This window comes from Ursus americanus, chromosome 5, assembly GCF_024610735.1.
Source record: "Ursus americanus isolate L20-20 chromosome 5, mUrsAme1.1.p, whole genome shotgun sequence".
Taxonomy (NCBI): Eukaryota; Metazoa; Chordata; class Mammalia; order Carnivora; family Ursidae; genus Ursus; species Ursus americanus.
Window position 1 is genome coordinate 76,424,716 of NC_142131.1, and position 6,000 is coordinate 76,430,715.

The 6,000-nt window shown below is 38.8% G+C and overlaps 1 long non-coding RNA gene across 1 annotated transcript in view; it reads left to right on the forward strand.

Moving 5' to 3' along the window:
- Positions 1-5,052, forward strand: part of LOC148110152 (uncharacterized) — a 124,755-nt gene extending 119,703 nt beyond the window's left edge. The window contains exon 6 of the long non-coding RNA XR_015724622.1: positions 4,925-5,052. This is a non-coding gene — a long non-coding RNA (uncharacterized LOC148110152). The remainder of the gene's footprint in view (positions 1-4,924) is intronic.
- Positions 5,053-6,000: the final 948 nt, after the last annotated feature.

Below are 6,000 nucleotides of genomic sequence, written 5' to 3' on the forward strand. Positions count from 1 at the left end.
AGCCAAGGAAGCTATCCTGAGAGCAGCTAGGGGGAAGAGATTTCTTACAAAGGGAGGAACATCAGAATAACATCAGACCTGTCCACAGAGACCTGGCAAGCCAGAAAGGGTTGGCAGGACATACTCAAGGTACTAAATGAAAAGAACGTGCAGCCAAGAATAATTAACCCAGCAAGACTGTCATTTAGAATGGGTGGAGAGAGAAAGAGCTTTCAGAACAGGAAGAAACTGAAAGAATATGTGACCACCAAGCCAGTCCTGCAAGAAATATTAAGGGAGATTCTGTAGACGAAGAGAAACCCCAAGAGTCACATAGACCAGAAAGAAACAGAAAACCTACAGAAACAGGGACCTTATAGGCAATACAATGGCACAAAATTCATATCTTTCAATAGTTACTTTCAATGTGAACGGGCTGAATGCTCCCATCAAGAGACACAGGATTTCAGATTGGATAAAAAAGCAGGACCCATCCATATGCTATCTACAAGAGACTCATTTTGAACCTAAAAACACCTCCAAATTGAAGGAAAGGGGATGGATAACCATTTACCACACCAACGGACCTCAAAAGAAAGCTGGGGTAGCAATTCTCATATCAGACAAACTAGATTTTAAGCCAAAGTCTGTAGTAAAAGATATAAAGGGACACTATATCATACTTAAAGGGTCTATCCAACAAGAAGATCTAACAATTGTACACATCTATACCCCCAATATGGGAGCAGCCAATTATATAAACCAATTAATAAACAAGATAAAGAAACATATGGGTAGTAATATATTAATAGTAGGAGACCTAAACACTCCACTCACAGCAATGGATAGATCATCTAAGCAGAATATCAACAAAGAAATAAGAGCTTTGAATGACACATTGGACCAGATGGACTTCATAGATATATACAGATCATTCCATCCTAAAACAACAGAATACTCATTCTTCTTCAGTGCACATGGAACTTTCTCCAGAATAGACCACATAGTGGGTCACAAATCAGGTCTCAAAAGATACCAAAAGATTGAGATTATTTCCTGCATATTTTCATACCACAATGCCTTGAAACTGGAACAAGAAGAAATTCAGAAGGAGCTCAAACACCTGGAAGTTAAAGAGCATCTTGCTAAAGAATGATTGGGTCAACCAGGAAATTAAAGAAGAACTTAATTCATGGAAACTAATGAGAATGAAAATACATCAGTCCAAAACTTATGGGATACTGCAAAGGCAATCCTAAGAGGGAACTACATAGTCATCCAAACCTCTTTCAAAAAATTAGAAAAATCCCAAATGCACAAGCTAACCTTATACCTAAAGGACCTGGAGAAAGAACAGCAAATTAGGCCTAAACCAAGCAGGAGAAGAGAAATAATTAAGATTAGAGCAGAAATCAATGAAATAGAAACCAGAAAAACAGAACAGATCATGAAACTAAAAGCTGGTTCTCTGAAAGAATTAATAAGATCAATAAGCCTCTGGCCAGATTTATCCAAAAGAAAAGGGAAAGGACCCAAATTAACAAAATCATGAATGAAAGGGGAGAGATCACGACTAACACCAAGGAAATAGAAACAATTATTAAAAATTACTACCAGCAACTATAAGCCAACAAATTAAGCAATCTAGAAGAAATGGATGCATTCCTGGAAACTTATAAACTACCAAGACCGAAACAGTAAGAAATAGACAATCTGAACAAACCAATAATCAGTAAGGAAATTGAAGCAGTCATGAAAAACCTCCCAAAAAACAAAGAGTCCAGGGCCAGATGGCTTCCCAGGGGAATTCCACAAAAACATTTGAAGAACAAATAATACCTATTCTACTGTAGCTGTATCAAAAAAAATAGAAATAGAAGGAAAACGTCCAAACTGGTTCTATGAGGCCAGCATTACCCTGATCCCAAAACCAGACAAAGTCCCCATCATAAAAGAGAATTACAGACCAATATCCCTAATGAACATGGATGCCAAAATACTCAACAAGATTCTAGCCAATAGGATCCAACAGTACTTAAAAGGATTATTCACTGCGACCAGGTGGGATTTCTTCCTGGGAGGCAAGGGTGGTTCAACATTTGCAAATCAATGTTGATAGAGCAAATGAATAAAGGAAAAGACAAGAACCATACGATCCTCTCAATTGATGCAGAAAAAGCATTTGACAAAATACAGCATCCCTTCCTGATTGAAACTCTTCAAAGTACAGGAATAGAGGGTACATACCTCAATATCCTAAAAGCCATCTATGAAAAGCCCACAGCAAATATCATTCTCAATGGGGAAAAACTGAGAGCTTTTCCCTTAAGGTCAGGAACATGACAAGGATGCCCACTCTCACCATTATTGTTCAACATAGTACTAGAGGTCCTACCCTTAACAATCAGACAACAAAAAGAAATAAAAGGCATCCAAAGTGGAAAAGAAGTCAAACTCTCTCTTCACAGATGACATGATACTTTATGTGGAAAACCCTAAAGACTCCACTCCCAAGTTATTAGAACTCATACAGCAATTCAACAATGTGGCAGGATACAAAATCAATGCACAGAAATCAGTTGCATTTCTATACACTAACAATGTAACTGAAGAAAGAGAAATTAAGGAATCAATTCCATTTACAATAGCTCCAAAAACCAAAAGATACCTAGGAGTAAACCTAACCAAAGAGGTAAAGGATCTATATACTCTAGAAACTACAGAACACTTATGAAAGAAATTGAGGAAGACACAAACAGATGGAAAAACATTCCATCCTAATGGACTGGAAGAATAAACGTTGTTAAAATGTCTATGCTGCCCAGAGCAATTTACCCTTTCAATGCAATCCCTATCAAAATACCATTGACATTTTTTACAGAGCTGGAACAAACAATCCTAAAATTTGTATGGAACCAGAAAAGACCCCAAATTGCCAGGGGGATGTTGAAAAAGAAAATCAAAGCTGGAGGCATCACAATGCTTGATTTCAAGCTCTATTACAAAGCTCTAATCATCAAGACAGTATGGTGTTGGCACAAAAACAGACACATCAATCAATGGAACAGAATAGAGAACCCAAAACGGACCCTCAGCTCCATGGTCAACCAATCTTTGACAAAGCAGGAAAGAACATCCAATGGAAAAAAGACAGTCTCTTTAATAAATGGTGCTTGGTAAACTGGACAACCATATGCAGAAGAATGAAACTAGACCATTCTCTTACACCATACACAAAGATAAATTCAAAATGGATGAAAGACCTCAGTGTGAGCCAGGAATCCATCAAAATCCTAGAGGAGAACATCTTTGACATTGGCCACAGCAACTTCTTTCAAGATATGTCTCTAAAGGCAAGGGAAACAAAAGCAAAAATAAACTATTGGGACTTCATCAAAATAAAAAGCTTTAGCACAGCAAAGGAAACAGTCAACAAAACTAAGAGGCAATCCACCGAATGGGAGAAGATATTTGCAAATGACATTTTGGATAAAAGGCTGGTATCCAAGATCTATAAAGAATTTCTCAAACTCAACACTCAAAAATCATTCCAGTCAAGAAATGGGCAGGGGCACCTGGGTGGCACAGTGGTTAAGCGTCTGCCTTCGGCTCAGGGCGTGATCCCGGCATTATGGGATTGAGCCCCATATCAAGCTCTTCCGCTATGAGCCTGCTTCTTCCTCTCCCACTCCCCCTGCTTGTGTTCCCTGTCTCGCTGGCTGTCTCTATCTCTGTTGAATAAAATAAAATAAAATCTTAAAAAAAAAAAGAAATGGGCAGAAGACATGAATAGACACTTTTCCTAAGAAGACATACAAATGGCAAACAGATACATGAAAAAATGTTCAACATCACTAGCCATCAGGGAAATATAAATAATAATAAAAAAAAAAGAGATGCCACCTTACACCAGTTAGAATGGCCAAAATTAACAAGACAGGAAACAACAAGTGTTGGCAAGGTTGTGGAGAAAGGGGAACCCTCTTACACTGTTCTTGGGAATGCAAGCTGGTACAGCCACTCTGGAAAACGGTATGGAGGTTCCTCAAGATGTCAAAAATAGAGCTACCCTATGACCCAGCAATTGCACTACTAGGTATTTGCCCCAAAGATACAGATGTAGTGAAAAGAAGGGGCACATGTACCCCAATGTTCATAGCAGCATTGTCCTCAATAGCCAAACTGTGGAAGGAGCTGAGATGCCCTTCAACAGACGAATGGATAAAGAAGCTGTGGTCCATATATACAATGGAATATTACTCAGCCATCAGAAAGGATGAATACCCACCATTTGCATCCACATAGATCGAACTGGAGGAGGTTATGCTAAGTGAAGTAAGTCCAGCAGAGAAAGACAATTATCATATGGTTTCACTTATATATGGAACATAAGAAATCACACAGAAGACCACAGGGGAAGGAGGGAAAACTGAATGGGAAGAAATCAGAGAGGGAGACAAACCATGAGAAACTCTGGACTCTGGGAAACAAACTGAGGGTTACAGAAGGGAGGGGGGTGGGGGGATGGGGTAGCCAGGTGATGGGTATTAAGGAGGGCAAGTGTTGTGATGAGCACTGGGTGTTACATACAACTAATGAATCCTTGAACACTGCATCAAAAACTTATGATGTACTATATGTTGGCTAACTGAACATAACAAAAAAAAAAGTTGTCACTTTAAGTGGGTATTTCTCTTTTTAAAAAAAGATTTATTTTGGAGAGAGAGTGTGAGTACGTGAGTGGGGGGTGGACGGGCAGTGGGAGAGGGAGAGTGAGCATCTTCAGCAGACTCCCCAACATGGGGCTCAATCCCACCACCCATGAGCTGAAACCAAGAGTCGGAGGCTTAACTGACTGAGCCACCCAGGTGCCCTTTAAGTGGGTATTTCTGTGTAATTATGAGTATAGTGTTTAAGATTCATTTTCTTTTTCTTTTCTTTCCAGGTTTACTGAGGCATAATTGAGAAATTTAAAAAACTGTATATTTGGGGTGCACGACATGATGATTTAATGTATGTACACATTGGAAAGATTACTACAGTCAAGTTAAATAACACATCCATTACTCAGATAGTTACCATTGTGTGTGTGTGTGGGTGGGTGGGTGGGTGTGTGGTGAGATCCCTTAGGATCTAATTTCTTAACAAGTTCCAAGTATACAATACAGTATTATTAAGTAAGGTCACCCCACTAAATATTAGATCCCCAGAACTTATTCATCTCATATGCCATGTTTGCATAAATGTACATGAATTCAAATCCAATTATAGTTAATTAACCATTCCCTTGAAACTTTCAATTTTTAGTGAATTACATCAAATCTTCATGGGGCCTTTGGGAGGTGATGAAGTCATGAGGGGGAAGTTCTCATGAATGAGAGTAGTGCCTTACAAAAGAGCACCCTGAGAGGTCATGTGAGGACACAGTGAAAAAATCAGTCATCTATGAAGAAGTAGGCCTTCACAGATCAAAATAGTCTGGTTCCATGATCTTGGGACTTCCTGGACTCAAAAACTGCAAGACATGGGGCATCTGGGGGTCAGTTGGTTGAGTGACTGCCTTTGGCACAGGTCATGATCCTGGAGTCCTGGGATTGAGTCCTGCATCGGGCTCCCTGCTTGGCAGGGTGTCTGCTTCTCTCTTGACCCTCCCCACTCTTGTGCTCTCTTTCTCAGATAAATAAATAAAAATCTTTTTAAAAACTGTGAGAAATGTAAGCAAAAAAAGAATCCTCAATGAACATTCAAACTTTCTGGTTGTTGTTGTTACTTGACTTGCATTCTCCCCCTTATGATAGAACCCTTGAAAGAACATGAATATTTATGACCATTGGTACATACAGCCAAGTGACTTTTCAAAAGAATTGTGTTAATCAACATTTTCACCAATACAGGCAGGAATATAACAGTTTCAGAGCATCACTGTGCATACTGCATATTGTCATTAAAATCTATTTTGCAAAATAAAAATAAATAAATTTTGCTACAAAAAAATTACAAAATAGTACTTCATGAATTTCC